The sequence below is a fragment of the Leptosomus discolor genome, chromosome 18 (genome assembly GCF_034619465.1).
Source record: "Leptosomus discolor isolate bLepDis1 chromosome 18, bLepDis1.hap2, whole genome shotgun sequence".
NCBI classification, from domain to species: Eukaryota; Metazoa; Chordata; class Aves; order Leptosomiformes; family Leptosomidae; genus Leptosomus; species Leptosomus discolor.
In genome coordinates, this window is record NC_141408.1 from 1,876,256 (window position 1) to 1,895,373 (window position 19,118).

Consider the following 19,118-nt stretch of genomic DNA (forward strand, 5'->3'; position numbering starts at 1 on the left):
TACGTCGGGACGTTCATTGGGCGCTATGTCGGGACGTGCCTTGGGCTCTACGTCGGGACGTGCGTTGCGCTCTACGTCGGGATTTAGCTTACTTTCAGCTCTACGTCGGGACGTGTGTTGGGCTCTACGTCGGGACGTGCGTTGGGCTCTACGTCGGGACGTGCGTTGGGCTCTACGTCTGTAGTTAGCTAACTTTCTGCTCTACGTCGGGACGTGCGTTGGCCTCTACGTCGGGACGTGCGTTGGCCTCTACGTCGGGATTTAGCTTACTTTCAGCTCTACTTCGGGACGTGCGTTGGCCTCTACGTCGGGACGTGCGTTGGCCTCTACGTCGGGATTTAGCTTACTTTCAGCTCTACGTCGGGACGTGCGTTGGGCTCTACGTCGGGACGTGCGTTGGGCTCTACGTCGGGACGTGCGTTGGGCTCTACGTCTGTAGTTAGCTAACTTTCAGCTCTACGTCTGGACGTGCGTTGGGCTCTACGTCGGGACGTGCGTTGGGCTCTACGTCGGGACGTGCGTTGGGCTCTACGTCGGGATTTAGCTTCCTTTCAGCTCTACGTCGGGACGTGCGTTGGCCTCTACGTCGGCATTTAGCTTACTTTCAGCTCTACGTCGGGACGTGCGTTGGGCTCTACGTCGGGACACGCGTTGGGCTCTACGTCGGGACGCGCGTTGGGCTCTACGTCTGTAGTTAGCTAACTTTCAGCTCTACGTCGGGACGTGCGTTGGGCTCTACGTCGGGACGTGCGTTGGGTTCTACGTCGGGACGTGCGTTGGGCTCTACGTCTGTAGTTAGCTAACTTTCTGCTCTACGTCGGGACGTGCGTTGGGCTCTACGTCTGTAGTTAGCTAACTTTCAGCTCTACGTCGGGACGTTCGTTGGGCGCTATGTCGGGACGTGCCTTGGGCTCTACGTCGGGACGTGCGTTGCGCTCTACGTCGGGATTTAGCTTACTTTCAGCTCTACGTCGGGACGTGTGTTGGGCTCTACGTCGGGACGTGCGTTGGGCTCTACGTCGGGACGTGCGTTGGGCTCTACGTCTGTAGTTAGCTAACTTTCTGCTCTACGTCGGGACGTGCGTTGGGCTCTACGTCTGTAGTTAGGTAACTTTCAGCTCTACGTCGGGACGTGCGTTGGGCGATACGTCGGGACGTGCGTTGGGCTCTACGTCGGGATTTAACTTACTTTCAGCTCTACGTCGAGACGTGCGTTGGCCTCTACGTCGGGACGTGCGTTGGCCTCTACATCGGGACGTGCGTTGGGCTCTACGTCGGGACGTGCGTTGGGCTCTACGTCGGGATTTAGCTTACTTTCAGCTCTACGTCGGGACGTGCTTTGGGCTCTACGTCGGGACGTGCGTTGGGCTCTACGTCGGGACACGCGTTGGGCTCTACGTCGGGACGCGCGTTGGGCTCTACGTCTGTAGTTAGCTAACTTTCAGCTCTACGTCGGGACGTGCGTTGGGCTCTACGTCGGGACGTGCGTTGGGCTCTACGTCGGGACGTGCGTTGGGTTCTACGTCGGGACGTGCGTTGGGCTCTACGTCGGGATTTAGCTTACTTTCAGCTCTACGTCGGGACGTGCGTTGGGCTCTACGTCGGGACGTGCGTTGGGATCTACGTCGGGACGTGTGTTGGGCTCTACGTCGGGATTTATCTTACTTTCAGCTCTACGTCGAGACGTGCGTTGGCCTCTACGTCGGGACGTGCGTTGGCCTCTACATCGGGACGTGCGTTGGGCTCTACGTCGTGACGTGCGTTGGGCTCTACGTCGGGATTTAGCTTACTTTCAGCTCTACGTCGGGACGTGCTTTGGGCTCTACGTCGGGACGTGCGTTGGGCTCTACGTCGGGACACGCGTTGGGCTCTACGTCGGGACGCGCGTTGGGCTCTACGTCTGTAGTTAGCTAACTTTCAGCTCTACGTCGGGACGCGCGTTGGGCTCTTCGTCTGTAGTTAGCTAACTTTCAGCTCTACGTCGGGACGTGCGTTGGGCTCTACGTCGGGACGTGCGTTGGGCTCTACGTCGGGACGTGCGTTGGGTTCTACGTCGGGACGTGCGTTGGGCTCTACGTCGGGATTTAGCTTACTTTCAGGTCTACGTCGGGACGTGCGTTGGGCTCTACGTCGGGACGTGCGTTGGGCTCTACGTCTGTAGTTAGCTAACTTTCAACTCTACGTTGGGACGTGCGTTGGGCTCTACGTCTGTAGTTAGCTAACTTTCAGCTCTACGTCGGGACGTGCGTTGGGCTCTACGTCTGTAGTTAGCTAACTTTCAGCTCTACGTCGGGACGTGCGTTGGGCTCTACATCTGTAGTTAGCTAACTTTCAGCTCTACGTCGGGACGTGCGTTGGGCGCTACGTCGGAACGTGCGTTGGGCTCTACGTCGGGACGTGCGTTGGGCTCTACGTCGGGACGTGCGTTGGGCTCTACGTCGGGATTTAGCTTACTTTCAGCTCTACGTCGGGACGTGCGTTGGCCTCTACGTCGGGACGTGCGTTGGCCTCTTCGTCGGGACGTGCGTTGGACTCTACGTCGGGATTTAGCTTACTTTCAGCTCTACGTCGGGACGTGCGTTGGGCTCTACGTCGGGACGTGCGTTGGGCGCTACGTCGGGACGTGCGTTGGGCGCTACGTCGGGATTTATCTTACTTTCAGCTCTACGCCGGGACGTGCGTTGGGCTCTATGTCGGGACGTGCGTTGGGCTCTACGTCGGGACGTGCGTTGGCCTCTACGTAGGGATTTAGCTTACTTTCAGCTCTACGTCGGGACGTGCGTTGGCCTCTACATCGGGACGTGCGTTGGCCTCTATGTCGGGATTTAGCTTACTTTCAGCTCTACGTCGGGACGTGCGTTGGGCTCTACGTCGGGATTTAGCTTACTTTCAGCTCTACGTCGGGACGTGCGTTGGGCTCTACGTCGGGATTTAGCTTACTTTGAGCTCTACGTCGGGACGTGCGTTGGGCTCTACGTCGGGACGTGCGTTGGGCTCTACGTCGGGATTTAGCTTCCTTTCAGCTCTACGTCGGGACGTGCGTTGGCCTCTACGTCGGCATTTAGCTTACTTTCAGCTCTACGTCGGGACGTGCGTTGGGCTCTACGTCGGGACGTGCGTTGGGCTCTACGTCGGGATGTGCGTTGGGCTCTACGTCGGGACGTGCGTTGGGTTCTACGTCGGGACGTGCGTTGGGCTCTACGTCTGTAGTTAGCTAACTTTCTGCTCTACGTCGGGACGTGCGTTGGGCTCTACGTCTGTAGTTAGCTAACTTTCAGCTCTACGTCGGGACGTGCGTTGGGCGTTATGTCGGGACGTGCGTTGGGCTCTACGTCGGGACGTGCGTTGGGCTCTACGTCTGTAGTTAGCTAACTTTCTGCTCTACGTCGGGACGTGCGTTGGGCTCTACGTCTGTAGTTAGGTAACTTTCAGCTCTACGTCGGGACGTGCGTTGGGCGCTACGTCGGGACGTGCGTTGGGCTCTACATCGGGACGTGCGTTGGGCTCTACGTTGGGACGTGCATTGGGCTCTACGTCGGGATTTAGCTTACTTTCATCTCTACGTCGAGACGTGCGTTGGCCTCTACGTCGGGACGTGCGTTGGCCTCTACATCGGGACGTGCGTTGGGCTCTACATCGGGACGTGCGTTGGGCTCTACGTCGGGATTTAGCTTACTTTCAGCTCTACGTCGGGACGTGCGTTGGGCTCTACGTCGGGACGTGCGTTGGGCTCTACGTCGGCACACGCGTTGGGCTCTACGTCGGGACGCGCGTTGGGCTCTACGTCTGTAGTTAGCTAACTTTCAGCTCTACGTCGGGACGCGCGTTGGGCTCTTCGTCTGTAGTTAGCTAACTTTCAGCTCTACGTCGGGACGAGCGTTGGGCTCTACGTCGGGACGTGCGTTGGGCTCTACGTCGGGACGTGCGTTGGGTTCTACGTCGGGACGTGCGTTGAGCTCTACGTCGGGATTTAGCTTACTTTCAGCTCTACGTCGGGACGTGCGTTGGGCTCTACGTCGGGACGTGCGTTGGGCTCTACGTCTGTAGTTAGCTAACTTTCTGCTCTACGTCGGGACGTGCGTTGGGCTCTACGTCTGTAGTTAGGTAACTTTCAGCTCTACGTCGGGACGTGCGTTGGGCGCTACGTCGGGACGTGCGTTGGGCTCTACATCGGGACGTGCGTTGGGCTCTACGTTGGGACGTGCATTGGGCTCTACGTCGGGATTTAGCTTACTTTCATCTCTACGTCGAGACGTGCGTTGGCCTCTACGTCGGGACGTGCGTTGGCCTCTACATCGGGACGTGCGTTGGGCTCTACATCGGGACGTGCGTTGGGCTCTACGTCGGGATTTAGCTTACTTTCAGCTCTACGTCGGGACGTGCGTTGGGCTCTACGTCGGGACGTGCGTTGGGCTCTACGTCGGCACACGCGTTGGGCTCTACGTCGGGACGCGCGTTGGGCTCTACGTCTGTAGTTAGCTAACTTTCAGCTCTACGTCGGGACGCGCGTTGGGCTCTTCGTCTGTAGTTAGCTAACTTTCAGCTCTACGTCGGGACGAGCGTTGGGCTCTACGTCGGGACGTGCGTTGGGCTCTACGTCGGGACGTGCGTTGGGTTCTACGTCGGGACGTGTGTTGAGCTCTACGTCGGGATTTAGCTTACTTTCAGCTCTCCGTCGGGACGTGCGTTAGGCTCTACGTCGGGACGTGCGTTGGGCTCTACGTCGGGACGTGCGTTGGGCTCTACGTCGGGATTTAGCTTACTTTCAGGTCTACGTCGGGACGTGCGTTGGGCTCTACGTCGGGACGTGCGTTGGGCTCTACATCTGTAGTTAGCTAACTTTCAGCTCTACATCGGGACGTGCGTTGGGCGCTACGTCGGGACGTGCGTTAGGCTCTACGTCGGGACGTGCGTTGGCCTCTACGTCGGGATTTAGCTTACTTTCAGCTCTACGTCGGGACGTACATTGGGCTCTACGTCGGGACGTGCGTTGGGCGCTACGTCGGGACGTGCGTTGGGCTCTACGTCGGGACGTGCGTTGGCCTCTACGTCGGGATTTAGCTTACTTTCAGCTCTACGTTGGGACGTGCATTGGGCGCTACGTCGGGACGTGCGTTGGGCGATACGTCGGGACGTGCGTTGGGCGGTACTTCGGGATGTGCGTTGGGCGCTACGTCGGGATTTAGCTTACTTTCAGCTCTACGTCGGGACGTGCGTTGGGCTTAGGTAGGGACATGCGTTGGGCTCTACGTCTGGACGTGCGTTGGTCTCTACGTCGGGATTTAGCTTACTTTCAGCTCTACGTCGGGACGTGCGTTGGCCTCTACGTCGGGACGTGCGTTGGCCTCTACGTCGGGATTTAGCTTACTTTCAGCTCTACTTCGGGACGTGCGTTGGCCTCTACGTCGGGACGTGCGTTGGCCTCTACGTCGGGATTTAGCTTACTTTCAGCTCTACGTCGGGACGTGCGTTGAGCTCTACGTCGGGATTTAGCTTACTTTCAGCTCTACGTCGGGACGTGCGTTGGGCTCTACGTCGGGACGTGCGTTGGGCTCTACGTCGGGACGTGCGTTGGGCTCTACGTCTGTAGTTAGCTATCTTTCAGCTCTACGTCGGGACGTGCGTTGGGCTCTACGTCGGGACGTGCGTTGGGCTCTACGTCGGGACGTGCGTTGGGCTCTACGTCTGTAGTTAGCTAACTTTCAGCTCTACGTCGGGACGTGCGTTGGGCTCTACGTCGGGACGTGAGTTGGGCTCTACGTCGGGACGTGCGTTGGGCTCTACGTCGGGATTTAGCTTCCTTTCAGCTCTACGTCGGGACGTGCGTTGGCCTCTACGTCGGCATTTAGCTTACTTTCAGCTCTACGTCGGGACGTGCGTTGGGCTCTACGTCGGGACGTGCGTTGGGCTCTACGTCGGGACGTGCGTTGGGCTCTACGTCGGGACGTGCATTGGGTTCTACGTCGGGACGTGCGTTGGGCTCTACGTCTGTAGTTAGCTAACTTTCTGCTCTCGTCGGGACGTGCGTTGGGCTCTACGTCTGTAGTTAGCTAACTTTCAGCTCTACGTCGGGACGTGCGTTGCGCTCTACGTCGGGATTTAGCTTACTTTCAGCTCTACGTCGGGACGTGCGTTGGGCTCTACGTCGGGACGTGCGTTGGGCTCTACGTCGGGACGTGCGTTGGGCTCTACGTCTGTAGTTAGCTAACTTTCTGCTCTACGTCGGGACGTGCGTTGGGCTCTACGTCTGTAGTTAGGTAACTTTCAGCTCTACGTCGGGACGTGCGTTGGACGCTACGTCGGGACGTGCGTTGGGCTCTACGTCGGGACGTGCGTTGGGCTCTACGTCGGGACGTGCGTTGGGCTCTACGTCGGGATTTAGCTTACTTTCAGCTCTACGTCGAGACGTGCGTTGGCCTCTACGTCGGGACGTGCGTTGGCCTCTACATCGGGACGTGCGTTGGGCTCTACTTCGGGACGTGAGTCGGGCTCTACGTCGGGATTTAGCTTACTTTCAGCTCTACGTCGGGACGTGCTTTGGGCTCTACGTCGGGACGTGCGTTGGGCTCTACGTCGGGACACGCGTTGGGCTCTACGTCGGGACGCGCGTTGGGCTCTACGTCTGTAGTTAGCTAACTTTCAGCTCTACGTCGGGACGCGCGTTGGGCTCTTCGTCTGTAGTTAGCAAACTTTCAGCTCTACGTCGGGACGTGCGTTGGGCTCTACGTCGGGACGTGCGTTGGGTTCTACGTCGGGACGTGCGTTGGGCTCTACGTCGGCATTTAGCTTACTTTCAGGTCTACGTCGGGACGTGCGTTGGGCTCTACGTCGGGACGTGCGTTGGGCTCTACGTCTGTAGTTAGCTAACTTTCAACTCTACGTTGCGACGTGCGTTGGGCTCTACGTCTGTAGTTAGCTAACTTTCAGCTCTACGTCGGGACGTGCATTGGGCGCTACGTCGGGACGTGCGTTGGGCGATACGTCGGGACGTGCGTTGGGCGGTACTTCGGGATGTGCGTTGGGCGCTACGTCGGGATTTAGCTTACTTTCAGCTCTACGTCGGGACGTGCGTTGGGCCTAGGTAGGGACATGCGTTGGGCTCTACGTCTGGACGTGCGTTGGTCTCTACGTCGGGATTTAGCTTACTTTCAGCTCTACGTCGGGACGTGCGTTGGCCTCTACGTCGGGACGTGCGTTGGCCTCTACGTCGGGATTTAGCTTACTTTCAGCTCTACTTCGGGACGTGCGTTGGCCTCTACGTCGGGACGTGCGTTGGCCTCTACGTCGGGATTTAGCTTACTTTCAGCTCTACGTCGGGACGTGCGTTGAGCTCTACGTCGGGATTTAGCTTACTTTCAGCTCTACGTCGGGACGTGCGTTGGGCTCTACGTCGGGACGTGCGTTGGGCTCTACGTCGGGACGTGCGTTGGGCTCTACGTCTGTAGTTAGCTAACTTTCAGCTCTACGTCGGGACGTGCGTTGGGCTCTACGTCGGGACGTGAGTTGGGCTCTACGTCGGGACGTGCGTTGGGCTCTACGTCGGGATTTAGCTTCCTTTCAGCTCTACGTCGGGACGTGCGTTGGCCTCTACGTCGGCATTTAGCTTACTTTCAGCTCTACGTCGGGACGTGCGTTGGGCTCTACGTCGGGACGTGCGTTGGGCTCTACGTCTGGACGTGCGTTGGGCTCTACGTCGGGACGTGCATTGGGTTCTACGTCGGGACGTGCGTTGGGCTCTACGTCTGTAGTTAGCTAACTTTCTGCTCTACGTCGGGACGTGCGTTGGGCTCTACGTCTGTAGTTAGCTAACTTTCAGCTCTACGTCGGGACGTGCGTTGCGCTCTACGTCGGGATTTAGCTTACTTTCAGCTCTACGTCGGGACGTGCGTTGGGCTCTACGTCGGGACGTGCGTTGGGCTCTACGTCGGGACGTGCGTTGGGCTCTACGTCTGTAGTTAGCTAACTTTCTGCTCTACGTCGGGACGTGCGTTGGGCTCTACGTCTGTAGTTAGGTAACTTTCAGCTCTACGTCGGGACGTGCGTTGGACGCTACGTCGGGACGTGCGTTGGGCTCTACGTCGGGACGTGCGTTGGGCTCTACGTCGGGACGTGCGTTGGGCTCTACGTCGGGATTTAGCTTACTTTCAGCTCTACGTCGAGACGTGCGTTGGCCTCTACGTCGGGACGTGCGTTGGCCTCTACATCGGGACGTGCGTTGGGCTCTACTTCGGGACGTGCGTCGGGCTCTACGTCGGGATTTAGCTTACTTTCAGCTCTACGTCGGGACGTGCTTTGGGCTCTACGTCGGGATGTGCGTTGGGCTCTACGTCGGGTCACGCGTTGGGCTCTACGTCGGGACGCGCATTGGGCTCTACGTCTGTAGTTAGCTAACTTTCAGCTCTACGTCGGGACGCGCGTTGGGCTCTTCGTCTGTAGTTAGCAAACTTTCAGCTCTACGTCGGGACGTGCGTTGGGCTCTACGTCGGGACGTGCGTTGGGTTCTACGTCGGGACGTGCGTTGGGCTCTACGTCGGGATTTAGCTTACTTTCAGGTCTACGTCGGGACGTGCGTTGGGCTCTACGTCGGGACGTGCGTTGGGCTCTACGTCTCTAGTTAGCTAACTTTCAACTCTACGTTGCGACGTGCGTTGGGCTCTATGTCTGTAGTTAGCTAACTTTCAGCTCTACGTCGGGACGTGCGTTGGGCTCTACATCTGTAGTTAGCTAACGTTCAGCTCTACGTCGGGACGTGCGTTGGGCTCTACGTCGGGACGTGCGTTGGGCTCTACGTCGGGACGTGCGTTGGGCTCTACGTCGGGATTTAGCTTACTTTCAGCTCTACGTCAGGACGTGCGTTGGCCTCTACGTCGGGACGTGCGTTGGCCTCTTCGTCGGGACGTGCGTTGGCCTCTACGTCGGGATTTAGCTTACTTTCAGCTCTACGTCGGGACGTGCGTTGGGCTCTACGTCGGGACGTGCGTTGGGCTCTACGTCTGTAGTTAGCTAACTTTCAACTCTACGTTGGGACGTGCGTTGGGCTCTACGTCTGTAGTTAGCTAACTTTCAGCTCTACGTCGGGACGTGCTTTGGGCTCTACATCTGTAGTTAGCTAACGTTCAGCTCTACGTCGGGACGTGCGTTGGGCTCTACGTCGGGACGTGCGTTGGGCTCTACGTCGGGACGTGCGTTGGGCTCTACGTCGGGATTTAGCTTACTTTCAGCTCTACGTCAGGACGTGCGTTGGCCTCTACGTCGGGACGTGCGTTGGCCTCTTCGTCGGGACGTGCGTTGGCCTCTACGTCGGGATTTAGCTTACTTTCAGCTCTACGTCGGGACGTGCGTTGGGCGCTACTTCGGGACGTGCGTTGGGCGCTACGTCGGGATTTATCTTACTTTCAGCTCTACGTCGGGACGTGCGTTGGGCTCTACGTCGGGACGTGCGTTGGGCTCTACGTCGGGACGTGCGTTGGGCTCTACGTCGGGATTTAGCTTACTTTCAGCTCTACGTCGGGACGTGCGTTGGCCTCTACGTCGGGACGTGCGTTGGCCTCTACGTCGGGATTCAGCTTACTTTCAGCTCTACGTCGGGACGTGCGTTGGCCTCTACATCGGGACGTGCGTTGGCCTCTACGTCGGGATTTAGCTTACTTTCAGCTCTACGTCGGTACGTGCGTTCGGCTCTACGTCGGGATTTAGCTTACTTTCAGCTCTACGTCAGGATGTGCGTTGGGCTCTACGTCGGGATTTAGCTTACTTTCAGCTCTACGTCGGGACGTGCGTTGGGCTCTACGTCGGGACGTGCGTTGGGCTCTACGTCGGGACGTGCATTGGGCTCTACGTCTGTAGTTAGCTAACTTTCAACTCTACGTCGGGACGTGCGTTGGGCTCTACGTCGGGACGTGCGTTGGGCTCTACGTCGGGACGCGCGTTGGGCTCTACGTCTGTAGTTAGCTAACTTTCAGCTCTACGTCGGGACGTGCGTTGGGCTCTACGTCGGGACGTGCGTTGGGCTCTACGTCGGGACGTGCGTTGGGCTCTACGTCGGGATTTAGCTTACTTTCAGCTCTACGTCGGGACGTGCGTTGGCCTCTACGTCGGCATTTAGCTTACTTTCAGCTCTACGTCGGAACGTGCGTTGGGCTCTACGTCGCGACGTGCGTTGGGCTCTACGTCGGGACGTGCGTTGGGATCTACGTCGGGACGTGCGTAGGGTTCTACGTCGGGACGTGCGTTGGGCTCTACGTCTGTAGTTAGCTAACTTTCAGCTCTACGTCGGGACGTGCGTTGGGCTCTATGTCTGTAGTTAGCTAACTTTCAGCTCTACGTCGGGACGTGCGTTGGGCTCTACGTCGGGACGTGCGTTGGGCTCTACGTCGGGATTTAGCTTACTTTCAGCTCTACGTCGGGACGTGCGTTGGCCTCTACGTCGGGACGTGCGTTGGCCTCTACGTCGGGACGTGCGTTGGCCTCTACGTCTGTAGTTAGCTAACTTTCAGCTCTACGTCGGGACGTGCGTTGGGCTCTACGTCGGGACGTGCGTTGGGCTCTACGTCTGTAGTGAGCTAACTTTCAGCTCTACGTCGGGACCTGCGTTGGGCTCTACGTCGGAACGTGCGTTGGGCTCTACGTCGGGACGTGCGTTGGGCTCTACGTCAGGATTTAGCTTAATTTAAGCTCTACGTCGGGACGTGCGTTGGGCTCTACGTCGGGATGTGCGTTGGGCTCTACGTCGGGACGTGAGTTGGGCTCTACGTCAGGATTTAGCTTACTTTCAGCTCTACGTCGGGACGTGCGTTGGGCTGTACGTCGGGACGTGCGTTGGGCTCTACGTCGGGACGTGCGTTGGGCTCTACGTCAGGATTTAGCTTACTTTCAGCTCTACGTCGGGACGTGCGTTGGGCTCTACGTCAGGATTTAGCTTACTTTCAGCTCTACGTCGGGACGTGTGTTGGGCTCTACGTCGGGACGTGTGTTGGGCTCCACGTCGGGACGTGTGTTGGGCTCTACGTCGGGACGTGTGTTGGGCTATACGTCGGGACGTTTGTTGGGCTCTACATCAGTATTTAGCATACTTTCAGCTCTACGTCGGGACGTGTGCTGGGCTCTACGTCGGGACGTGTGCTGGGCTCTACGTCGGGACGTGTGCTGGGCTCTACGTCGGGGTTTAGCTTACATTCAGCTCTACGTCGGGACGTGTATTGGGCTCTGCGTCGGGACGTCTGTTGAGCTCTACGTTGGGACGTCTGTTGGGCTCTACGTCGGGACGTTTGTTGGGCTCTACGTGGGGGTTTAGCATACATTCAGCTCTACGTCGGGACGTGTGTTGGGCTCCACGTCGGGACGTGTGTTGGGCTCCATGTCGGGACGTGTGTTGGGCTCTACGTCGGAACGTGTGTTGGGCTCTATGTCTGTAGTTAGCTAACTTTCATCTCTACGTCGGGACGTGTGTTGGGCTCTACGTCGGAACGTGTGTTGGGCTCTACTTCGGGACTTGTGTTGGACTCTACATCAGGATTTAGCTTACTTTCTGCTCTACGTCGGGACGTGGGTTGTGTTGTACGTAGGGACGTGTGTTGGGCTCTACGTCGGGACGTGTGTTGGGCTCTACATCAGGGTTTAGCTTACATTCAGCTCTACGTCGGGACGTGTGCTGGGCTCTACGTCGGGACGTGTGCTCGGCTCTACGTCGGGACGTGTGCTGGGCTCTACGTCGGGACCTGTGCTGGTCTGTACGTCGGGGTTTAGGTTACATTCAGCTCTACGTCGGGACGTGTGTTGGGCTCTACGTCGGGACGTCTGTTGGGCTCTACATCGGGACGTTTGTTGGGCTCTACGTGGGGGTTTAGCATACATTCAGCTCTGCGTCGGGACATGTGTTGGGCTGTACTTCGGGACGTGTGTTGGGCTCTACGTTGGGACGTGTTTTGGGCTCTACGTTGGGACGTGTGTTGGGCTCTACTTCGGGATGTGTGTTCGGCTCTCGGTCGGGACGTGTGTTGGGCTCTACGTTGGGACGTGTGTTGTTCTCTACGTCTAGACGTGTTTTTGGCTCTACATCAGGATTTAGCTTACTTTGAGCTCTATGTCGGGACGTGTGTTGGGCTCTACGTTGGGACGTGTGTTGGGCTCTACGTCTAGACGTGTGTTGGGCTCTACATCAGGATTTAGCTTACTTTAAGCTCTACGTCGGGACGTGTGTTGGGCTCTACGTCGGGACGTGTGTTGGGCTCTACGTGGGGACGTGTGTTGGGCTCTACGTGGGGACGTGTGTTGGGCTCTACGTCGGGATGTGTGTTGGGCTCTACGTCGGGACGTGTGTTGGGCTCTACTTCGGGACGTGTGTTGTGCTCTACATCAGGATTTAGCTTACTTTCAGTTCTACGTCGGGACATGTGTTGGGCTCTACGTCGGGACGTGTGTTGGGCTCTACATCAGGATTTAGCTTACTTTCAGCTCTACGTCGGGACGTGTGTTGGGCTCTACTCGGGACGTCTGTTGCGCTCTACGTCGGGACGTGTGTTGGGCTCTACGTCGGGACGTGTGTTGGGCTCTACAACAGGATTTAGCTTACTTACAGCTCTACTTCGGGACGTGTGTTGGGCTCTACGTCGGACGTGTGTTGGGCTCTACGTCGGACATGTGTTGGGCTCTATGTCGGACGTGTGTTGGGCTCTAGGTCGGGACGTGTGTTGGGCTCTACGTCGGGACGTGTGTTGGGCTCTACATCAGGATTTAGCTTACTTTCAACTCTACGTCGGGACGTGTGTTGGGCTCTACTTCGGGATGTGTGTTGGGCTCTACGTCGGGACGTGTGTTGGGCTCTACTGCGGGACGTGTGTTGTGCTCTACATCAGGATTTAGCTTACTTTCAGCTCTACGTCGGGACGTGTGTTGGGCTGTACGTCTGGACGTGTGATGGGCTCTACATCAGGATTTAACTTACATTCAGCTCTACGTCGGGACGTGTGTTGGGCTCTACGTCGGGACGTGTGTTGGGCTCTACATCAGGATTTAACTTACTTTCAGCTCTGCGTCGGGACGTGTGTTGGGAATATGTCGGGACGTGGGTTGGGCTCTACGTCGGGACGTGGGTTGGGCTCTACGTCGGGACGTGGGTTGGGCTATACGTCGGGACGTCTGTTGGACTCTACGTCGGGACGTTTGTTGGGCTCTACATCAGGATTTAGCAGACTTTCAGCTCTACTTCGGGACGTGTGTTGGGCTCTACGTCGGGACGTGTGTTGTGCTCTACGTCGGGACGTGTGTTGGGCTCTACGTCGGGACGTGTGTTGGGCTCTACATCAGGATTTATCTTACTTTCAGCTCTACGTCGGGACGTGTGTTGGGCTCTACGTCTGGACGTCTGTTGGGCTCTACATCAGGATTTAACTAACATTCAGCTCTAAGTCGGGACGTGTGTTGGGCTCTACGTCGGGACGTGTGTTGGGCTCTACGTTGGGACGTGTGTTGGGCTCTACTTCGGGACGTGTGTTGTGCTCTACATCAGGATTTAGCTTACTTTCAGCTCTACGTCGGGACGTCTGTTGGGCTCTACATCAGGATTTAGCTTACTTTCAGCTCTACGGCGGGACGCGTGTTGGGCTCTACGTCGGGACGTGTGTTGGGCTTTACGTCGGGACGTGTGTTGGGCTCTACATCAGGATTTAGCTGACTTTCAGCTCTACGTCGGACGTGTGTTGGGCTCTACGTCGGACGTGTGTTGGGCTGTACGTCGGGATGTGTGTTGGGCTCTACGTCGGGACGTGTGTTGGGCTCTATATCAGGATTTATCTTACTTTCAGCTCTACGTCGGGACGTGTGTTGCGCTCTACGTCTGGACGTCTGTTGGGCTCTACATCAGGATTTAACTTACATTCAGCTCTACGTCGGGACGTGTGTTGGCCTCTACGTCGGGACGTGTGTTGGGCTCTACATCAGTATTTAACTTACTTTGAGCTCTACGTCGGGACGTGTGTTGGGAATACGTCGGGACGTGTGTTGGGCTCTACGTCGGGACGTGTGTTGGGCTCTACGTCGGGACGTGTGCTGGGCTCTACGTCAGGACGTGTGTTGGGCTCTACGTCGGGACGTGTGTTGGGCTCTACGTCGGGACGTGTGTTGGGCTCTACATCAGGATTATCTTACTTTCAGCTCTACGTCGGGATGTGTGTTGGGCTCTACGTCTGGACGTGTGTTGGGCTCTACATCAGGATTTAGCTTACTTTCAGCTCTACGTCGGGACGTGTGTTGGGCTCTACGTCGGGACGTGTTTTGGGCTCTACATCAGGATTTAACTTACTTTCAGCTCTACGTCGGGAGGTGTGTTGGGAATACGTCGGGACGTGTGTTGGGCTCTATGTCGGGACGTGTGTTCGGCTCTACGTCGGGACGTGTGTTGGGCTCTACGTCGGGACGTCTGTTGGGCTCTACGTAGGGACGTGTGTTGGGCTCTACATCCGGACGTCTGTTGGGCTCTCCTTCGGGGTTTAGCTTACATTCAGCTCTACGTCGGGACGTGTGTTGAGCTCTACGTTGGGACGTGTGTTGGGCTCTACGTCGGGATGTGTGTTGGGCTCTACATCAGGGTTTAGCTTACTTTCAGCTCTACGTCGGGATGTTGGTTGGGCTCTACGTCGGGACGTCGGTTGGGCTCTACGTCGGGACGTGTGTTGGGCTCTACGTCGGGACGTGTGTTGGGCTCTACATCAGGGTTTAGCTTACTTTCAGCTCTACGTCGGGGCGTCGGTTGGGCTCTTCGTCGGGACATCGGTTGGGCTCTACGTCGGGACACCTGTTGGAATATACTTCGGGACGTCTGTTGGGCTCTATGTCGGGACGTCTGTTGGGCTCTACGTTGGGACGTCTGTTGGGCTCTACGTTGGGACGGCTGTTGGGCTCTACATCAGGATTTAGCTTACTTTCAGATTTACGTCGGGACGTGTGTTGGGCTCTACGTCGGGACGTCTGTTGGGCTCTACGTCGGGACGTCTGTTGGGCTGTACGTCCGGACGTGTGTTGGGCTCTACATCAGGGTTTAGTTTACTTTCAGCTCTACGTCGGGATGTCGGTTGGGCTCTTCGTCTGGACGTCGGTTGGGCTCTACGTCGGGACGCCTGTTGGGCTCTACGTCGGGACGTCTGTTGGGCTGTACATCTGGACGTCTGTTGGGCTCTACGACGGGACGTCTGTTGGGCTCTACATCAGGATTTAGCTTACTTTCAGCTGTACGTACGGACGTGTGTTGGGCTCTACGACGGGACGTCTGTTGGGCTCTACGTCGGGACGTCTGTTGGGCTCTACTTCGGGACGTCTGTTGGGCTCTACATCAGGATTTAGCTTACTTTCAGCTCTGTGTCGGGACGTGTGTTGGGCTCTACGTCAGGACGTGTCTTGGGCTCTACGTCGGGACGTCTGTTGGGCTCTACGTCGGGACGTCTGTTGGGCTCTACGTCGGGACGTGTGTTGGGCTCTACGCCAGGACGTGTCTTGGGCTCTACGTCGGGACGTCTGTTGGGCTCTACGCCGGGACTTCTGTTGGGCTCTACATCAGGATTTAGCTTACTTTCAGCTCTACGTCGGGACGTCGGTTGGGCTCTACGTCGGGACGTCGGTTGGGCTCTACGTCGGAACGTGTGTTGGGCTCTACGTCGGGACGTGTGTTGGGCTCTACATCAGGGTTTAGCTTACTTTCAGCTCTACGTCGGGGCGTCGGTTGGGTTCTTCGTCGGGACGTCGGTTGGGCTCTACGTCGGGACACCTGTTGGAATATACGTCGGGACGTCTGTTGGGCTCTATGTCGGGACGTCTGTTGGTCTCTACGTTGGGACGTCTGTTGGGCTCTACATCAGGATTTAGCTTACTTTCAGATTTACGTCGGGACGTGTGTTGGGCTTTACGTCGGGACCTATGTTGGGCTCTACGTCGGGACATGTGTTGGGCTCTACTTCGGGACGTCTGTTGGGCTCTACATCAGGATTTAGCTTACTTTCAGCTCTATGTCGGGACGTGTGTTTGGCTCTACGTCTGGACTTGTGTTGGGGTCTACGTCGGGACATCTGTTCGGCTCTAGGTCGGGACGTGTGTTGGGCTCTACATCAGGGTTTAGCTTACTTTCAGCTCTACGTCGGGACGTCGGTTGAGCTCTTCGTCGGGACGTCGGTTGTGCTCTACGTCGGGACCTCTGTTGGGCTCTACATCGGGACGTCTGTTGGGCTCTACGTCGGGACGTCTGTTGGGCTCTACATCAGGATTTAGCTTACTTTCAGCTCTACGTCGGGATGTTGGTTGGGCTCTACGTCGGGACGTCGGTTGGGCTCTACGTCGGGACGTGTGTTGGGCTCTACGTCAGGACGTGTGTTGGGTTCTACATCAGGGTTTAGCTTACTTTCAGCTCTACGTCGGGGCGTCGGTTGGGCTCTTCGTCCGGACATCGGTTGGGCTCTACGTCGGGACACCTGTTGGAATATACTTCGGGACGTCTGTTGGGCTCTATGTCGGGACGTCTGTTGGGCTCTACGTTGGGACGTCTGTTGGGCTCTACGTTGGGACGGCTGTTGGGCTCTACATCAGGATTTAGCTTACTTTCAGATTTACGTCGGGACGTGTGTTGGGCTCTACGTCGGGACGTCTGTTGGGCTCTACTTCGGGACGTCTGTTGGGCTATACGTCGGGACGTCTGTTGGCCTCTATATCAGGATTTAGCTTACTTTCAGCTCTACGTCGGGACGTGTGTTGGGCTCTACGTCGGGACGTGTGTTGGGCTCTACGTCGGGACGCCTGTTGGGCTCTACGTCGGGACGTCTGTTGGGCTGTACGTCTGGACGTCTGTTGGGCTCTACGACGGGTCGTCTGTTGGGCTCTACATCAGGATTTAGCTTACTTTCAGCTGTACGTCGGGACGTGTGTTGGGTTCTACGTCACGACGTCTGTTGGGCTCTACGTCGGGACGTCTGTTGGGCTCTACGTCGGGACGTCTCTTGGGCTCTACATCAGGATTTAGCTTACTTTCAGCTCTGTGTCGGGACGTGTGTTGGGCTCTACGTCAGGACGTGTCTTGGGCTCTACGTCGGGACGTCTGTTGGGCTCTACGTCGGGACGTCTGTTGGGCTCTACGTCGGGACGTGTGTTGGGCTCTATGTCGGGACGTCTGTTGGGCTCTACGCCGGGACGTCTGTTGGGCTCTACATCAGGATTTAGCTTACTTTCAGCACTACGTCGGGGCGTCGGTTGGGTTCTTCGTCGGGACGTCGGTTGGGCTCTACGTCGGGACACCTGTTGGAATATACGTCGGGACGTCTGTTGGGCTCTATGTCGGGACGTCTGTTGGGCTCTACGTTGGGACGTCTGTTGGGCTCTACATCAGGATTTAGCTTACTTTCAGCTCTACGTCGGGACGTGTGTTTGGCTCTACGTCGGGACGTGTGTTGGGGTCTACGTCGGGACATCTGTTCGGCTCTAGGTCGGGACGTGTGTTGGGCTCTACATCAGGGTTTAGCTTACTTTCAGCTCTACGTCGGGATGTCGGTTGAGCTCTTCGTCGGGACGTCGGTTGTGCTCTACGTCGGGACGTCTGTTGGGCTCTACGTCGGGACGTCTGTTGGGCTCTACGTCGGGACGTCTGTTGGGCTCTACATCAGGATTTAGATTACTTTCAGCTCTACGTCGGGACGTCTGTTGAGCTCTACGTCGGGACGTGTGTTGGGCTCTACGTCAAGACATCTGTTGGGCTCTACATCGGGGTTTAGCTTACTTTCATCTCTACGTCGGGACGTCGGTTGGGCTCTACGTCGGGACGTCGTTTGGGCTCTATGTCGGGACGTCTGTTGGGCTCTACGTCGGGACGTCTGTTGGGCTCTACGTCGGGACGTCTGTTGGGCTCTACGTCGGGACGTCTGTTGGGCTCTACGTTGGGACGTGTGTTGGGCTCTACGTCGGAACGTCTGTTGGGCTGTACGTTGGGACGTGTGTTGGGCTCTACATCAGGGTTTAGTTTACTTTCAGCTCTACGTCGGGATGTCAGTTGGGCTCTTCGTCTGGACGTCGGTTGGGCTCTACGTCGGGACGCCTGTTGGGCTCTACGTCGGGACGTCTGTTGGGCTCTACGTCGGGACGTGTGTTGGGCTCTACATCAGGATTTAGCTTACTTTCACTCTACGTCGGGACGTGTGTTTGGCTCTACGTGGGGACGTGTGTTGGGGTCTACGTCGGGACATCTGTTCGGCTCTAGGTCGGGACGTGTGTTGGGCTCTACATCAGGGTTTAGCTTACTTTCAGCTCTACGTCGGGACGTCGGTTGAGCTCTTTGTCGGGACGTCGGTTGTGCTCTACGTCGGGACGTCTGTTGGGCTCTACATCGGGACGTCTGTTGGGCTCTACGTCGGGACGTCTGTTGGGCTCTACATCAGGATTTAGATTACTTTCAGCTCTACGTCGGGACGTATGTTGAGCTCTACGTCGGGACGTGTGTTGGGCTCTACGTCAAGACATCTGTTGGGCTCTACATCGGGGTTTAGCTTACTTTCATCTCTACGTCGGGACGTCGGTTGGGCTCTACTTCGGGACGTCGTTTGGGCTCTACGTCGGGACGCGTGTTGGGCTCTACGTCGGGACGTCTGTTGGGCTCTACGTCGGGACGTCTGTTGGGCTCTACGTCGGGACGTGTGTTGGGCTCTACGTCGGGACGTGTGTTGGGCTCTACGTCGGAACGTCTGTTGGGCTGTACGTCGGGACGTGTGTTGGGCTCTACATCAGGGTTTAGTTTACTTTCAGCTCTACGTCGGGACGTCGGTTGGGCTCTTCGTCTGGACGTCGGTTGGGCTCTACGTCGGGACGCCTGTTGGGCTCTACGTCGGGATGTCTGTTGGGCTGTACGTCGGGACGTCTGTTGGGCTCTACGACGGGACGTATGTTGGGCTCTACATCAGGATTTAGCTTACTTTCAGCTGTATGTCGGGACGTGTGTTGGGCTCTACGTCACGACGTCTGTTGGGCTCTACGTCAGGACGTCTGTTGGGCTCTACGTCGGGACGTCTGTTGGGCTCTACATCAGGATTTAGCTTACTTTCAGCTCTGCGTCGGGACGTGTGTTGGGCTCTACGTCAGGACGTGTCTTGGGCTCT